The sequence below is a fragment of the Odocoileus virginianus genome, chromosome 11, assembly GCF_023699985.2.
Source record: "Odocoileus virginianus isolate 20LAN1187 ecotype Illinois chromosome 11, Ovbor_1.2, whole genome shotgun sequence".
In the NCBI taxonomy this organism is placed as follows: domain Eukaryota; kingdom Metazoa; phylum Chordata; class Mammalia; order Artiodactyla; family Cervidae; genus Odocoileus; species Odocoileus virginianus.
Genome location: NC_069684.1, coordinates 19,880,859 through 19,899,838, shown reverse-complemented (window position 1 = coordinate 19,899,838; position 18,980 = coordinate 19,880,859). Strand labels below are relative to the sequence as shown.

The window sequence follows — 18,980 nt, the reverse complement described above, 5'->3', positions numbered from 1 at the left end:
TTTCTGAAAATTGATAAGGAAGCACATACCCGTCTTTTTGTTAGCAGTCATCTTGTCTCAGTCATAGGATGAAATTGACACCCAAGGCAAAACAAAGGCCTAGAACAAAACTGATTCTTTGATTATCATGGAGCTGCTGAATCAGATTAACACTGAAGCCTACCCTACTGCTGGACTTTGATCTGTGGGAATATGAGTTATGATTAGGTTCAGTTGCAAATAACTGTAAACCCTAATAACAGTGGCATAAACAAATTAAAGGGTCATTTCTTTCTCAGGTTTAAAAAAGTTCAAGGAGATAGTCCTGGGATAGTATATCTTTCATCTTGTAGCTCTGCCATCACACCCAAGTCCAGTCAGCAAGAAAGAGTAAAGTGAAAGTCAGTTCTCAGAAGACACATATAACACTGTTTAGATGCCAGAACTTAGTTATGTGACTATAACTAGCTTTAGATGCGGCTGAAAAAATGTCTTTATTTTGGGAGGTCATATATGCCTGGCTAAAAGTTGTGAGTTCTTTTCCTGGTAGAAGGGGGAGATGAATCTTTGGGGATAACTAGCATTCTCAACCATTGTATGTCTTCCTTACTATTTAAGGCAGTTTGGATGGCGTTTCCTGTTATTTACAAACACATCCTAACTGACATAACCCCATAAGCCCCCAATGACGTTCCATCTCCAATCACATGCTGATGAATAAAAGTAAGAAGACCTTCACTGGGACCATCTCAAGGTCTTTCCTTGTTTTTCTTCTCAGGCTTGGGACAGCGCCTGGCACATAGAGGCACTCGATAAATATTTGCTGAATGGAACAAAATTAACTAAGAAGATTCACATAGAGAGAGTTCAATAGAATCTTGGCATAGTGACTTGTCAGCTCTGGCCTTGAGCAAACTAAAATCTTCTGAGGCTATAAATAAGAGAAGTAAGACCTACCTTCAAACACTGTTCAAACATTAGTGACAATGTATAAAGAGTGCTCAGCAAAACTTCTGGCACACACCCACATAGTTGATACACGCATACCACGTGCATGAATTTTTTAAAAATTATGATTATACATTATACATCTTGAAAGAACCCTGAAGTTAAGAAAAGAGGGATTTTTGGCAGTGTTTCAAATACCCACAAACTCTACTGGCTATTATTCATCCTTATTCTTAGGAAAATATGACTGCTGAGTTCAAAGGAAAGAATACTTTGAAGAGATTTTTCATTAACACCCTGAAGCCTTCTTAGATATCAAATAGTTATTTAGTGAGTAAAGTGTGAATGAATCAGAACATATGTATTGAATTTATCTTGGAACTCTGTGTGTGTAAAACCTAACTACAAAATGTGCTTTGCATTCTCTCTCTGTCCAAAGGCTGGAAAAACAGCATGACATTCTGCTGAACCCAAAATGACCTTGAACTCAGCAAATAGACCAAACCCATGGAAGAACCCCAGGTCATTTTCAGGGTCTTTACCATATTAAGGTATCTACAACCCACTGTGATTTGGGATCTTTCATGTTTGTTTTCCTTGGTTTGGCTCAGAAACTTAAGGGAGAAAACAGAATCACCCTCTTTGTCCTCACTCAAGGTCTGAAAACAAAGATAGAAATTTTACCCCTGTGAAGAGGGCCTCTTCTAAGCAATGGGGCCTCGCAGACACGGAAAGAACTGAGTTAGCTTTTAAGTCAAATCATAGATAAAGGCTGTAGTAAGAAGAGCTGAAAGAAAGAGAGAAGGGGATTTTAGAATGTTAACAGAGATTAGTGGTCCTCCTCCCATTTCGGTGTTGAGAAAGCTGCATTTCCGAGAAATGGCTGTTCTTAGCAGGACGTGCAGTGAGCTAACAGAGTGGGGAGAGTAGGGACTGAAAGGCAAGTTTCTCATTCCATAATCCATTACACCCTTGCAGGAAAAATGTTTAAAACACAAGAAAAAAAGTTTTAAATCTATTTGCCAAGGCAGCATACTGGTTTTAAAGGGTTGCAAGTGCCTTAGAGTGTACAAGGGGCTTTGACACACACGCTCTCATCTGACCTCACACACACACAGAAGGCCCTTTAGCTCACTCTGCCAGGTTTTGCACAGGAGGGAACAGAGGTTAGGTGACTTGGCAAAGTTGCTCAGAGGAAGCGCTGACTCCAAACACACCTCTTTCCGCTTTGCACATGAGTAAGTCAGAGACAAAACAATCGTGTTTCTTTTTAAAAAGAAGGAAGAAATGCAAGTTGGTTGTTCTGATGCCGCCATCTCCATTTGCTGACTGTCTTTAGGGTAAAAAGTCCTCCTTGGAAATGAGATGAAAACATTTCCAGGTTTTTCTTTCTGGGGAGGTTACTGCTGCTCTGCTTTCGGCCTCTGGCCTGATGAAGGTAAGAGGGGTCCCTTCCGACTCTGCTGCAGCCCTTCCACTCTGGTCTCCCTCTCGCCTTCCTCGCTGGGCCCCATCTTCCTCCCCTCTGGATGCACAGTAGATCCTCAGCCCCATCGGCCACCATGTCCTGAAACACAGCAAACTGCTCAAGACTCAAGTGAAGTGAAAGTTGCTCAGTTGTGTCTGACTCTTTGCAACCCCATGGACTACGCAGTCCATGGAATTCTCCGGGCCAGAATGCTGGAATGGGTAGCCTTTCCCTTCTCCAGGGGATCTTCCCAACCCAAGGATCCAACCCAAGTCACCCACATTGCAGGTGGATTCTTTACCAGCTGAGCCACAAGGGATGCTCAAGATTCAAGTTGACGTCAAATGTCAAAACGTCTGTTGTCTTTGTCACAGTTGTCGCTGGGTTCTGACCGATGAACTGACTGAAAGTAGAAATTATCCTATTTTTTATCAAAAGGCAAATCCTCTGTTCTCTCAAAACCATGGGCCTGTTGAAATGGCTGGATAGCCCATTAAAACATTAGGATTTTTTCCTAAAATTTGGCAGGGTTGGGGGACCTCCCTGGTGGTCCAGTGGTTAAGAATCTGTCCTGCAATGCAAGTGACAGGGGCTTGATCCCTGGTCATGGAACTAAGATCCCACATGCCACAGGGCAGCAAAGCCCGTATACCACAACTAGAGAGTCTGTGCGCCACAACAAAATCCTGCATGATGCAACAAAGATCCCACGGGCTGAGGCTAAGACCTAACGCAATCAAATAAATTAAGTAATTAACAAAATAATTTATAAAAATAAATAAATGAAAGGGTGACTCCTTTCCAGGAGGTTTTCAATTTAAAAAAAAAATGGCAATGGGACTCTGTCCAACACAGACTTTTCAGTAATGACCGCTGATTGGTACTTTTTTCCCCTCATAGTGGTACTGATTTTTCCTTGGTTTTTAATTATGTTAATCAGAACCAGTGACATGCTGGAGCTGGCTCCTAGCATGTCATGAGAGGTGATCCTTAAACTTCAGGAATTTGTGAAGCTGACGTGTTAAAAGCAACCATTACTACAAATTAAATTATATAAACTCACAATTAAATTATTTTAAAATCAAATGTAATAAATGTTCAAAACATATCACTTCCTAATTACTTTACTGAATTTTAAAAACTAAAGTATAATGTTGGTTCTTTTGAGACTATTTGTGTATCTGTTTGGTGGAAATACCATAACCTGGTGTGCTACTGTTTCTCTTCCCAACTGTGTTTGGTGATGTCACATTGATAGCTTGAAACCAACCATGGGGGGAGCATTTACTCCACAGAATGGGAAAATAGAAAACACTATAAATCAGAATTTCTTTATTTCAGGGAGTCTTTTTTAAAAAAATGCATCTACTAGCACTTCACCCAGCAGAACCACCTGTAAATCCTGCAATATGAATATATCAAGATCACTGTTCTTAGTGTTCTAGCAAAATCTTAAAATAGCAGTCTCCAAAGCAAGGGGTGGCAAGAATGACCTTGAAGAACCAAGTGATTATTAAGTAGTATAAAACAAAGGGGCCTTGAGACCCACCCTCTTCCTCTTTCTTTATATAGATCTTAATGACTAAGACCACTTTTAGATAACATAGACACACCCACCAGACAAAATTAACTATAGGGATAGTCTTCTTATTGAAGTGTGTTAGTCGCTCAGTCGTGCCCGACTCATTGCAACCCTATGGACTGCAGCCCACCAGGCTCCCCTGACCATGAGATTTTCCAGGCAAGAATACTGGAGTGGGTTGCCATTTCCTTCTCCTTCTTATTGAAAAGTAGAAAGAAAATAGTGCTGGTAACTACTAATTTTCAAAAAGAAAGGTTGGGGGCTTCAGTGTGCTTCCACAGAACCTATGCTGGGGACACAGCTTCCACCACTGCTTGGGGAACTTAAGATCTCACATGTCATGGCGGGCCAAAAAAAAAAAAGAGGTTTAACCTCAACCATCAATGTTGTTACACAAAAGCTACTGTTTTGAGCAGGTTGTTTTAAACAACTTTTTGAACAAAAACTTGTTGTTCAGTCACTTAGTTGTGTCCAACTCTTTGCAACCCCATGGACTGCAGCATGCTAGACTTCCCTGTACTTCACTGTCTCCCAAAGTTTGCCCAAACTCATGCCCATTGAGTTGGTGATGCCATCCAACCATCCCATCCTCTGTTGTCCCTTTCTCCTCCTGCCCTCAATCTTTCCCAGCATCAGGGTCTTTTTCAATGAGTCGGTTCTTCACACCAGGTGGTCAAAATATTGGCGCTTCAGCATCAGTCCTTCCAGTGAATATTCAGGGTTGATTTCCTTTAGGATTGACTGCTTTGATCTCCTTGAAGTCCAAGACTCTCAAGAGTTTTCTCCAGCACCACAGTTTGAAAGCATCAATTCTTTGGCACTCAGCTTTCTTCTTTATGGAGCAGATATTCTCAGCTCACTTCTTACAGAACCCTGTGCTGGCCTATTATTGCCTGTGATGGGTTGGGAATGGCTGCCTGATTCTGAGGTTCAGACTTGGAAGTCTCACTTGCCCAGAGACACCAGGCACACTTCCCTCAACAGGTTACTTTACCTCGCATCTGCTTTACCCCTTTGTCTTGTTTCCCAGTTGATTCAAACCCAGGAGGAAAGAGGGTATTAACTTCAGGGGCTCTCTAACCCATCAACAGCCAAGGATGAAGTGGCTTAGAACTCAGTCTTCCAAGGACATTACAGAGAAATTCTTTATGGCTGCGGTGAAAAGCTGTCAACACTTGCCCACAATATCTTTCATGTTCAAGTGTTTGAACATTCTACTACATAGAAGTTTGGCATCTCATTGGAGCCCTAGCTCTTTTTGACCCAGCTCCAAAATTTATTCCTTAAGAAAATCTTGGCTTTTTTTCAGACATATCCCCCACTCACAGCTCAGCTCCAGGCAGGGATGGGAAGGCCTTTGATCAAAACAGGGATCCTGGCCAAGCCCTTTAAAGTTTCACAACTGAGCTTTAACCCTCCCACCTGTTTACCTGGGTTTCAAAGCAAGTGCTCTGCTCAAAAGGACAGTAAAGGATTCCTGAGTCCCAGATCTCACTAGAAAAGATAATTTTGAATGTTTTACTATCCCACTTATCTGAAAAACCCTAGTGAGATCATCTTATTTAGGAATAATATTTGCTATAGGAGTGTTAACAGAAGACCATCTGGATTAAAAATAGACAAGTGACTATACCTACTGAAGTTGCTATGAAATTCTCATTGAAGATACCATTCAGAGCATCCTTCAAAAACTTCTGTCTGGTAACCCAAGTGAGGAATATCTTGGATCTTTGTACTAGCGAAAGTTTGACTCCCCCATGATGAATGAACTGCTTCTTCCTTTCAGATGATAATTGAAGTAGTGCTTTCCTTCCTTGTCTTGGCTATAAGGAGGCTGCAGCTAAGCCTCAAACTTCATGCTCACTCACAGGTGCTCTATCAACCCTTATGGTTGGAGTATCTGCCTTGCACCTCTTAATCTTGCCCTGTCCTCTTTTTTTCTTCCCTTTTATTGACTTTGATATATTTATTCCATTTTAAAGTCATTCTGAAATCCTTTAGCAAAAAGGTGGGATACAACTAAATATAATGAAAAGATTCAATGATTGCTTGAGGTTGGTGGGGTGGGGAGTGCTGTGAGGGAGAGGAGACATCTGCAGGACATAGGGGAATTTTGGAGGGCCATGGAATGTCTATATCTTGATTGTGGTAGTGGTTACCTGTGTACATGCATTTATCAAAATCCATTGAACTGAGTGCTTAAAATGGTGCATTATATTGTAAGTAAATTGAACCTCAATAAAGTTGATTTATTCAACTAACATGTTCCTATGATCTGCATTTTACATGGTACTGGGCAGAAAGAGTGCACACAGTTGTGTAGGTTGTTCACTGAACAAGGGTACCTGGCCCAGAGGCTAGGAAGGGCTGAAATCCAGCACATGCCTGGCTCACCAAGACCAAGTGCCCAGCAAGGGACTGAGTCTTCTCAGAGGAAGATTTTGCTTTTCTTTTTTATATTTTATAATGATATATTTACATTTTTATAAAACTTCATATTTTATATTGGAGAATAGTCTATTAACAATGTTGTGATAGTTTCAGGTGAACAGCCAAGGGACTCAGCCATACATTTACATGTATCCATTCTTCTGAGGCAGCCTTTTTGATTCTGGAAAAAGCATTATATGAATATGGGTTCTTGGAAGCCCGGTTCTAAAGACATAGTGAAAAAGAATACAGATACTTTTCTGCCCTTGTGGAATTTGTTGTCTAGGGGGAGGGAGTCAAAACAAACAGTAAACATATAAGATAATGATAAGTTGTAATAAGCACTGTTAGAAATAAATCTTAAAGGAAATCAACCCAAAGTATTCACTAGAAGGACTGATGCTAAAGCTAAAGTTCCAATACTTTGGCCATCTGACACAAAGAGCCGACTCATTGGAAGAAAACCTTGATGCTGGGAAAGATTGAGGGCAGGAGGAGAAGGGGACAACAGAGGACAAGATGGTTGAATGGCATCACTGACTCAACCGACAAGAGTTTGAGCAAATTCTGGAAGATAGTGAAGGACAGGGAAGCCTGGCGTGCTGCAGTCCTTGGGGTCACAAAGAGTCAGACATGACTTAGCGACCGAACAACAAGAAATAACTAGGATGATGTAACGGAGAGTATCAGCCTTGGGGAGATACCCAAGATAAGTCATCAGGAAAGACTTCTTAGAAGAAGACATTTCAGCTAAAGCCAGAGTGATGAGAAGCAACCAGCCTTGCAGAGTGTGGGAAAGCAACCCAGACAGAGGGAACAGCAAGAACAATTTCTTGGGGTCAGGAGAACTCGGCCTATTCATGGATCAGAGAGAAGGTCACTAAGCATGTAATAAGCCAACTGGAGCGGGGCATAGGGGTCAATAATGTAACAAATTCTCCAAAAGTTAGACAGAAGCCTTGAGAAAATGGCTCAGAATACTAACTGCACTACAAAACGTTTTATTGCTTGTAGATTTTAGAGTTTCAAGAGACCTTACAGATAAAATAGTCCTTCAATCTGCCCCGATGACAAATGCAAAAAACAAGGGCCAGCTCACTCTGATAACTGGTAGCACAAATAGGATTAGAACTCAGGCTTGGCTTCAATTCAGCTTGCATTTACTGACTGCCCACCACATGTCAGGAACTATTTTCTACCCGCTGGTCAAGAGCTTTTCAGACTAGGCAGGATTGAGTAACAACAATGACCAACTTGGTGCAGTTCTACTGCTGAAGACATGTTAAGACAAGGAACATCTTCCTTTAGAGAGCTGTGGGGGCTTAATCAGATGAGTATTTCACAAGACTTGATTTTCGCCTTGTGTTTTAAAATGGTTTCCGTTCGTGACCATGAGATACATTTTTTGAAAGATACATGTCTTAAAGCAACCAGTTCTGAAGCTAATCCTATGATGACAGTGTTAGGAATGAGAAGACCATTAAGGGAATGCTGGGTGGGAAGTAACAAAAAGTGAATAGTGTTGATCAATCATGGGAACACCAGCACCATCTTTGAAAGCCAAGAAAAGCAAGATTGTATGGAAGACTCGCAGGGAAAAACTCGGATCTCACACCCCATGTCACAGAACACAGTGTCATCTTCCACATTTCCTTCATCTGTCTATACTCACTGCCTGGAAATGGCAGGTGAAAATGACAACTGCCCCTTCTGAAGCCATGCCTTTATCACTGTTAAATGATTTGCAGGCTGGTAAATCCCAAGTTTCTTGGGATTATATTCTCCCTCTCTGATCTCCCTTTTCAAAAAGCTAAAGAAGCTAGAGCCATGCAATTAAGCATCAGCCCACAGAAATAGAAATATGCCACAAAACCATCATTTCCCCCTCTGTCTCATGCAGTTCTAGGAGTAACAAAATGAAACGTATCATCTTCAACACAAACTTGAGTATCCTACTCAAGTAGATAAAAAGCTAATTAAGAAACCAAGGTTAATATTCGAAGAGATGTTTTCCCTTGAGCATAGTGGGTTTGGTTCTCCTTTTAAAGAAAGTGACTTTCTTGTTTTCAGCTGGGGGCCATTTTCCTAACTGACCTCTCATTCCTAGATGCAACCCCTTGGCAGTCAGGTCTAGATTAAACAGCTTCATCTAATCCAAACACATTCTGGTCTTTTCCATGGAAGGGATTTAAGAAGGTCCAGTTTCAGTCTGGGCTGACCTCCCACTGGGTGTGCAGTGAGCTCAGTACAATCTGCTACCCAGCACTTCCTCCTCCTCTGAAACTGCTCCCCACCTGCCCCTGTCCTGTCCCAGCCACAGTACCATCTCTGGAGAGACCCATCTCCTAGGACCCACCTCTCCGGCCACATTGGGTTGGTCTACAGGCAGTTGGGCCTCAGAAACTGACCAGAACCCTTAAGGCTTTCAGGCTGCCTCCAATGATACATCCCTATTTCCCTCTGAGTCTTCTTCCCTCTTTCCCCGGACACACTAGCTTTCTCTGTTGCTCATCCAGGTGACAGAGAGGGTAGTTAGTTTCTCCGAAGTTAACACTTGTTTGCAAGCAGCAGGGTGTCACAGAAACCAACAACAGGGTGATAGATGGGCTTGAAGTGTGATGAGAACCAAGGGCTTGAATCACAGTGTGAGTAAGAATCTCACTCTGTCATTTTTCCCCATTTCTTTCTACATACCTCTGTCGGTCCCCTCTCACTATAGACTAGCTCTCTCTACTGCCCAATCTACTGTGTAAATAATGCCCACAGCCAACAGTTCCTGGGGTTACAATTCCTCAATTCAAGACAGCTGTTACAGTGAATTAGACTCTTAGTCTAATTCCAAATTCCTGGAAAAGCTCTTTGTTTCTCCATGGATGTTATCGGCATTTTGGGCAGGGCAATTCATGCCATATGGAACTGTTCCATGCAAGCAGGATGTTTAACCTATTGGACCCTGTCCATGAAATGCCAATAACCTCCCTCCCCCACACCTTACCCATTGCGACAACCAGAAAACCACATCCACCCTCTACCAGATGCCCCTAGTTTGAGAACTACTGTATTAGATATTCCAACTCAACCTGGTTCAGTTTGAGGTCCTACTCCCAGAGAATCTGATACTTATTGTAAGTGGCTAAATTCTGAGAGGAATTTCCCTTGGAATACATCTTAGAGGACAGAAATATGTGTAACAGAAGATGAAATTTTCATTTCTTTATGATTTTGAGTCAGCTATATTTCTTTCTAAAAAACAGAAAGCAGTTTTTTTTTTAAGGCATATCTTGCTTCTGCTGTTTTATTTTTCTTGCACAATGACATGATGGTGAAATCAAGGATGTGGTAAATGCTTCTTTTGGTTTTTTTTTAAATCATGTAATTAGTAGTGAAAAATGGCAAATATTGACTTGTGAGTTGGCACTCTCCTTTGGACTCGAACAACCAAGTACAAATGCAAGTCAGATGCCCCTCCTTCAGGTACCCCAGGGACAGTGGAATGGGAAGGAGGAGCAGGAAAGAGAGAACTTGACAACTAAAGCAGTTTTTTCCTTCATAGAAACCTAGGTTTGGCCATGACTAGCTCTGCCTACCTCTCTCCCATTCTCTGAGTTCAAGGATGGGATCCTTCTTTTGCTCAAGGACCATAATAAAAGCATGGATAGACTCATTACACACATGGCCCAAGAGGAATTAAGATGAGTGAGAAATGATGAAGGTATTGCTTTAAGGCAAAAAATTTTTAAATTGTTGTTATGACCTTGGAAAATGTGACCCAGAGCAATAATACTAATACTCAAGACTACCGGTATGCCTACACTCTAGCTTGGACCCTGCACTATCATGAAAGAGGAGATCTATCATAAAGTTTATGGTCTGAATAAAATTTCAATTCAGTTTTTGAACCAATGTGATGAACTAGGAAGTCATCTCTGAAATAATGCTGTTATGAGCAGGTAGGCCATAGAGTTGAAAGAGAACAGACTTAGGTGGTAAGAGATATGGATTCTAGAATAAAAAAGAACCCATAAGTGAGCCCACACTGATATGAAAGAATGAATGAATGGGGAAAAGGGGGAAATTTTTCCTTACAGTAGGACTCCAACTAATAAATGTAGGAGAAAGGATAGAATTTAAAAATCACCACTTGGCAACAACCACATTAATAGTTGCTTCAAGGAAAAGTTATTCATGAATGATAAAATCAGCGGGTGAAATATGATGAGGAATAAACATACATAGTCTCATGATTTCTCCTCACAAGAGATTTACTTATTACAAAGGGGTGAAATAGTAACTTTATCATGGAAATACCCCACAGATTCCATCTTAAACGAGGGATCAGCGTTCCCATCATGAGAAATGGAAAAATAGACCTCCTGTGCCTCCTGACGTGATACCCGGAGAAGGATGCTGTATCGCTGCTGTGTTACTTGTGCCAGAACTGCAGATCTTGAATCTAATCATGAAAAACATCAGACAAACCCAAATCTAGAGACATTCTTCAGAATAATACTCTTTAGTATCAAGACCCTAAAAACAAAGATAGACTGAGGAATCATTCAAGATTAAAGCAAATTGAAGAGATATCACCACTAAATTTGTGTGACTCTGGATTGGGTCCTAGTCCAATAAAGGACACGAGTGGGACAATTGATAAAGTTTGACTAAGGTCTGTACATTAGTTTATAGCATTGCTTTAATGTTGATTTCCTGATACGGTGTTATAATATAATACAGTAAATAAATGTACTCCGGTTACAAAAGAGAATTCTTATTTTTAGGAAATACATGCTGAAACACTTAGAAATGAGGAAAAGGGAGAAAGCTTAAGATTCTAATCCTAGGTCTGACATTAACTAGGTGACCCAGGACAAGTTGTTCACACCCTCGGGGCTTCGGCTTTCTGTTTGTGAGATGAAGAGATTGCACTAGTTGCGTGATCCTCAAGGTGTGATGAAATAAAACAGCATCATCTAGGAAATTGTTAGAGGTGCTGATTCTCAGGTCCCATCCCATCCCATTCTGGGGATGGCCCCTCCCCCCTTTTTTTTAAGATTTAAAAGCATTTAATGACGTGGCATATATTTAACAGATAAGACAAAAGTTGAGCAGTACAGGTCATACAACTGAGCGCTGGCCCTGAACGACCGCCTCCCTCCCTGCTCACGCACAGCCTCGGGAGTTCATTCCTATCAATACTGCCTTGATTGCGCAGTCAGATGAAAGTTTGTCATTACCATCGTTACAATGACAGAGATGGAGCCTGTGTATTAATGAGTCCTCCATGAAATCCTGATGCGTGCTGAGGTGTGAGAACCACTGTGCTAGTCATCTCCAAGGCCTCTGTTAGCTTAAGGTTAGCTGATGTTCTGTGGTTCTCATCTCTGTCTTACAGAGGACTACTGTTTCTCAGAAAGAGAGTGCCTCCCCTCTCCAGTTCACTCATCATTTATTTGGTGCTGACAAAGGGCTGGCCAGGGAGCTGGAAGTGTTGGAACTTTGGAGAAATCGTTCTCAGGGGCATTTAGACCCAATCTGTGCTTGCAATAGGTACAGATAAAACATAAAACATTTAATAATCCTACTCACTCGGGAAACAGCAAAAAAAAAAAAACTAAACAATGCATATTTAAGTTCCATGCAGTGGCTTATCTGCCTTGGCCTCTTATTAAATGCTTGAGCCACTTGCTTCTAGGAAGAGTGGGGCTGTGAATCACTCCTAAGAGTTTCTATTGCTATGTTTAGAAAAGTTTGCCTTAGCCTTCTCTTTAGGATAAGTGTTTCCTGGATTACTCAGGTGGCTGAGAATCTCCTCTCATGTCTTCTAAACACTTCTACAAACCCAGAGTTAACTGTTATCTGTTAAGTGTCCTTGAGCTGTGACCCAAGAGAGTGTTAAGTTTGCTTCGGATTGGCTATTGATTAAAAACAGCAAAAAGACAAAAATCTCTCCCCTTCTTGTTTACTGGTTACTACTAGGCTAGTGGTAAAGAACCTACCCACCAATGCAGGAGACATAAGAGACTCGGACTTGATTCCTGCGTCAGGAAAATCCCCTGGAGAAGGGCATGGCAACCCACTCCAGTATTCTTACCTGGAGAATCCCATGGACAGAGGAGCCCGGCAGGCTGTAGTCCCTGGAGTCGCAAAGAGTTGGACACGACTGAAGTGACTTAGCACACAAGCACACATTGGGCTCCTATTACTGAAGGTTTTCCATTCACATCCACACCCCTGTCTTCAGCATCACCTGGCTCTCAAAGCTACTTTTTTAGTCCTGATCTTTCCTAACTTCAGTTTCTGATTTTGTGTTGTTTCTACATTTTTATTTATTGACTGAACAGATAGTGGAGATCTACATGCCCTTCTTCCCTGCCCACCCTGACTTTATCCTCCAGGTTCAATTTCTGATTTTTGACAGTCATGGGGATGCCCTTTGAGAACTGATTCACTCTATCCAAAACGGATCCATCATCTTCTCTACCATTCTGGACCCAGTCTCCTTAGGCTTCTTTGTCTTCATCTGTAAAACAAGACAATAATAGCACTTTCCTCATAGGGTGTGTATGTCCCTCACAGAACCAATGCTTGTAAATTTTAGCACTGCTGAGCACATAGTGAGATCTGAGTAAAAATTCATTATTGATAATATAGTTATAATAATAATAATAAACATAATAATAAACAACTCTCCCATAAATTGAATACCTATCTATGGGTTTGCCTTTTCTCCCAGTCTTCCAAATTGGCAACTTTGGAGTTCACCCGCCTCTGCCCCAAAGTTCAATGAGTGAACTCTGGAGTTCACTCATTCTCCTCCATTGCAGATATTTTGGCCTCATCTACCTTTATATAAGGCTTCCCTGATGGCTCAGATGGTAAAGAATCCCCCCACAGTGCAGGAGACCTGGGTTCGATTCCTGGGTTGGAAAGATCCCCTGGAGGTGGGCATGGCAACCCACTCTAGTATTCTTGCTTGGAGAACCTTCATGGACAGAGGAGCCTGGCAGGCTACAGTCCATGGGGTCGCAAAGAGTAAGACAAGATTTATTGCTTTCTTGGTGGGGATTGCATGGAACAAGAATTAGGAATAAATTCCCTGGGAGGCTGCCCTACACTTGCAAGGACTTTGAACTAGGCTGCTGAGGAGACTGTGCCATGGGTCACCCACCTCTGCCCCTGGGTCCCTTTCAACACAATCTCCCTGCCTCCCTTCTGGGATATTGCTGGTAATTAGTGCTTCATTCCTGACATTGCTATTTCCCCCTGGGCCAAATAACTGAGCTTGTTACATTTAAAAATGTAAGATTTCCTGGCTCTCTTTAGTGCATTTAATCCTGCCACCCTTGGGCTTCCACAAACAAAGGCACACTTCTCATTTTCATGGTAAGGTAGGTGAATAAATATTGAGAATGAATCCTTCCATCTGTCAAATATTCTAGTGCTTCAGTCTCAACGACAGCTATCTTGGGGATGAGTGGGGCATGGGTGAATGACAGCCCTTGGTCAGCATTGCGTCAGAAGGGAAAGAATGTGTCAGGGCTCACATTTATGCTTTTTAGTCTGTGTTCATTCCATTATGTTTTCCCCCTCCCCATTCTTAGCACATGGCTATTTCACACTTAGTGAAGTAAAGTGAAGTCACTCAGTCGTGTCTGACTCTTTGTGACTCCATGGGCTGTAGCCCACCAGGCTTCTTCATCCATTTCACACTTAGAGCTCCATTTAAATCTCATTATATGAGTCACTGAAAATATATTCATAGTTAAGCCCTTAAGTGAAGAAAATCTTTCTCATCCTCATGATTGTCAGTTCAGTTCAGTCGCTCAGTCATGTCTGACTCTTTGCGACCCCATGGACTGCAGCACGCCAGGCTTCCCTGTCCTCACCATCTCCCAGAGCTTGCTCAAACTCATGTCCATCAAGTCAGTGATGCCATCCAGCCATCTCATCCTCTGTCATCTCCTCCTCCTGCCTTCAATCTTTCCTTGCATCAGGATCTTTTCAAATGAGTCAGTTCTTTGCATCAGGTGGCCAAAGTATTGGAGTTTCAGCTTCAGCATCAGTCCTTCCAATGAATATTCAAGACTGATTTCCTTTAGGATTGACTGGAGAAAAGACACTTGCTCCTTGGAAGAAAAGCTATGACCAGCCTAGACAGCATATTAAAAAACAGAAACATTACTTTGACAACAAAGGCCCATCTGGTCAAAGCTATAGTTTTTCCAATAGTCATGTGTGTATGTGAGAGTTGGACTATAAAGAAAGCTGAGCGCCGAAGAATTGATGCTTTTGAACTGTGGTGTTAGAGAAGACTCTTGGACTCTCTTGGAGAGAGTCCCTTGGACTGCAAGGAGATCAAACTAGTCATCCTCATGATAACAGCTTAGAAATGAGCACACAGATCCCTCTGCTCTTTGCTAAGCCATCTTTGAGCCTAGCAGAGTAAGCCTTCTCTACTAAAATTGCAACTAATCAGAATGCTGGCAATCTCGCCAAATAAAAGGGCTTGAAGAGAAATGCCTTGACCAAAGCTAAAACATCTGCCACCTGGTTGTAACATTTCATATTTGATATCAGGGAACATTAGATTTATTATACCATGTACTTCGATTTTGTGGCAGATGGTTCCTCTGCTGGGACATACTGGGCTTGGGCATTTCCTTCTCCAGGAAGCCTTTCCCTCTCATGGCTTTGGTTATTTTCTCTGGGTTCCCAAAACCAGTCTTGTGCTGGGTGTGAGGGGCCCAGGCTTGGGCCTTGTGTTTCAGGGGCTCCTTTCTGACCTTCCTTTTGACTGGCCTCTCCTTCCAGGACAAACAAACCCGTGGACCAAGGGAATATGTCCATTCAGAGAATGGACTTTCCCTCCTGGACCGTACACTGGGGACTCAAGATCCCAGAATCTTCTCCTTGAAAGGCCTATAGCCCTCCAGCCTCAGTCCATCTTGAAAGTTGACCGCATAGCTGGTGAACACACCCTGACGGATGCTGAGGGTAGCTGGGCAATGGCTATTTGCTGCTGGAGAGAAGTTGGATGCGCAGTCTGAGGGTCCACATGCAGGTGTGCTGACGTCCACGGTTCAGGATGGAGCTGGGGTTGTGAAGTCAACGGGGGTGAGCCAGGGGTGTATCTGATAAGGTAGGAAGATAGAACATATTGTATTGATAGTTTATTAGCTAGGTTTATACTTTTAAATACTTAGATGTATAGTCAATGGGCCTTTCTTTGTGCTCTTGCTCCGGGCCCTGCAAATGTTAAATGTGGACCTGTTCAAAAATCCAGGGAATATCTCTAGGTTTGCAATACTAACATTGTATAATCATCTGTTTCATGGCTGTGGTAGTTACTTTATATTCCCCCCAGCCTCAGGGGTTTTGCACACACTGTTTCCTCTCCTGGAATGGTCTTCCCATGGATCCCTTTAGCCTAGTAAACTTTTTTAAAATTGAAGTTTAGTTGATTTACAATATCGGGTAAGTTTCAGGGGTACAACAAAGTGATTTGGTTATATATTTACGTATATATACTGTATTTTTCAATTATTTTCCATTAAAGCTTATTGCAAGACATTAAATATAGTTCCTTGCGCTGTACAGTAGGTCCTTGCTGTTTTTCTGTTTTATATATTGTAGTATGCATCTGTTAATCCCATACTCCCAGTATATCCCTCCCTCCCCTTCCCCTTTGATAACCATAAGTTTTCTATTAATGTGTCTATAAATCTGTTTCTGTTTTATAAATAGGTTCACTTGTACTATTTTTGAGATTCCATATTTAAGTTATACCTTGTGATGTCTGTCTCTCTCTGTCTGACTTCCTTCACTTAGTATGATAATCTCTGGGTTCACCCCTGTTGCTGCAATGGGATATATATGTACATGTGTGCTTGTGCGGTCTGTCACTTCAGCCATGTCTGACTCTGTGACCCTGTGAGCTGTAGTCCACCAGCCTCCTCTGTCCATGGGATTCTCCAGGCAAAAATTCTAGAATGTGTTGCTTTGCTCTCCTCTAGGCTGTCTTCCCAACCCAGGGATCGAACCTGCATCTCCTGCATTGCTGGTGGATTCTTTACTGCTGAGCCACTAGGGAAACCCATATATATATACATATATATATATATGTACACACATATATACATACATATGTACGTATATATATACATGTACATCTTCTCTAACTATTCTTCTGTTGATGGACAATTAGTTTGCTTCCATGCCTTTAGCTTGTGTGTGTGTGTGTGTGTGTGTGTGTGTGTGTATTAGCTGCTCACTCATGTCCAACTCTTTGCAACCCCCTGAACTATAGCCCACCAAGCTCCTCTGCCCATGGAATTCTCCAGGCAAAAATACTGGAGTGGATGGCCATTCCCCTCTCCAGGGGATCTTCAACTTTTAATTTATCTATCAGACCTCAGTTGAAATATTTTATCAAAAAAGTCTTCCCTGACTTCCTAGATTAGGTCAGGCCCCCCTGGTTTTTCACTCTCAAATCTCCTGATACCCTGATACTCTGATAATACTCTGAGGTGAAAGTATAGTAGCAATAATGATAACAATGTTAGTGATAATGATAAAAACAAGTATCCACAGATCACTAAGTGCTAGACTTTTTCATGGGTTCTTTACATATATGACCTCATTTATTCTGCATAAGACAAATGAAATATTATCATCCTCATTTTACAGATGAAGTAACTGAGGCTTAGGAAGTGTGGCAGGCTGTTATGCTTCTGGTACCTACCTGAATCAGACCTCCCAGTATTCTCACCTTCACAATGATTACCTGCTAACCCAGGTGATTTGCTTTGGCCAATGATCCTTCAGCAAGCATGACTTAGTGATAAATTCTTGCACATTGGAGCTTATCATCTTTGAACCCAACTTCATTTAAGACTCCCAGATCAAACTAATGAATGAAAAGAGCCACATGGTAAGGGAGGCCCAACTGGTTCAGCATCTCAGCTGACCTCAGCCTGCAGCTGACCCTGAAGCTGAATGCAACCACCACAGGCAAATTATAATGATAGAATAAAGAATAATATAATAGTACAGTGTACTACAAAATATACATAGAAATAGATCATTAGTAGAGAGGGCTTAATTTGTTTAAGAACCACTAATAAATGACAGCTATGCATGCAAAGTTTATAACTATACTCACACTATATACCTTCCTAGTCCAAGCTGTCCTCTTCTGGACACTGGATGGACTGTGTCTCTGCTCCCTGGCTCCTCTCCTGGTCTACTCCACACTTGCCTTCCCTCTAGCCCACTCAGATTCCTCTGGCCATGCTGTCATGCAAATATCATGGACACACAGGACTACTGAGAGCAGCCAAGGTCCCTGTAAGATGGGCAGCTTCTTATCGCAGTGAGATTCCCCAGGGGAATGGGTTCTCTCCAGCCTGGGTGCCTCCTACACCCCCTGGGCCTCTCCCACAAGGGAATCAGGTAGGCCAATCCCCTTTTCTCTCCCCCGTGTCTCCAGGACACTATCTCTTCAGTTCTGGACCCTCCCTTCCCCATTTCCTCAAATCAGATTTAGACTGACAAATAAGCTTTTCTTTCTCCCACTAAGATTTTCCATTAGGCATCAGCTGACATGGCCCTTCCCATTCAGAGAAGCCAAGGGTATAAGAGGTAACAAAAGTGCTGGTTCTTCCACTCAAGCACCATAAACTGGAAATGCTTTCTAGTCTCAAACTAGAAATGGGAGGGAAAGAACACCTTCCAAAGAGAGAAATACAGTGAGGATTGCTGAGGCATGGAGAATGACAGGCAACATATGCTTCAGCCCAAATTGAGATTTGAAAAATCCCTAGAATTTCTTACAGCACTTACCCATGGCTGATCCTTCTGTCTCCCAGAAAAACGTGGGTTACTTCCCTTTTTAAAAAATAAAAACAACATTCTCAAGCTACACTTTACATATTAGAAAATTTACCTATTTCAAATGTACTATTCAATTATTTTTAGTAACTTTGCCAAGTGGTGTACCATCTCTATAAATCAGTTTAGAACATTTCTATCCCCTCAACACAATCCCTTATGCCCTCATCCTGTTCTCATCTCCAAACCCAGGCAATCATTAATTTAATATCTGTCTCTATAAGTTTGCCTTTTCTAGACATTTCTTGCAAATGCAATCATATGTGGTCTCTTGTGTCTAACTGAACTTGATGTTATTAAAGTTCATCTATTATGTACCATATGTCAGTAGTTTATTCCTTTTTTACTTCTGAGTAACATCCATTGTGGGGCTTCACAGGTGGTACAGTGGTAAAGAATCCACCTGCCAATGCAGGAGGCACAAGAGATGCAGGTTTGATTGCTGGGTCAGGAAGATCCCCTGGAGAAGGAAATGGCAACCTACACCAGTATTCTTGCCTGAAAACTCCCATGGACAGAGGAGCCTGGTGGGCTACAGTTCATGGGGTCATAGAGTCGGACCCCATTCAGCACACACACAACATCCACTGTATAGATACACCACATTTTATGCATCTCTTCACTACTTGGTGAACAATTAGGTTATTTGCAGATTTTGGCTCCTATGAATAATGCAGCTATGAA

General features: G+C 42.0%; 1 long non-coding RNA gene across 1 annotated transcript; it reads left to right on the top strand.

The window, feature by feature from the left end:
• Positions 1-2,115: 2,115 nt before the first annotated feature.
• On the top strand, positions 2,116-11,184 carry LOC139037453 (uncharacterized). Its single transcript, XR_011490286.1, has 3 exons — positions 2,116-2,165; positions 2,267-2,365; positions 10,723-11,184. It is a non-coding gene; the product is annotated as an uncharacterized lncRNA (long non-coding RNA).
• The last annotated feature ends 7,796 nt before the right edge of the window (positions 11,185-18,980 follow it).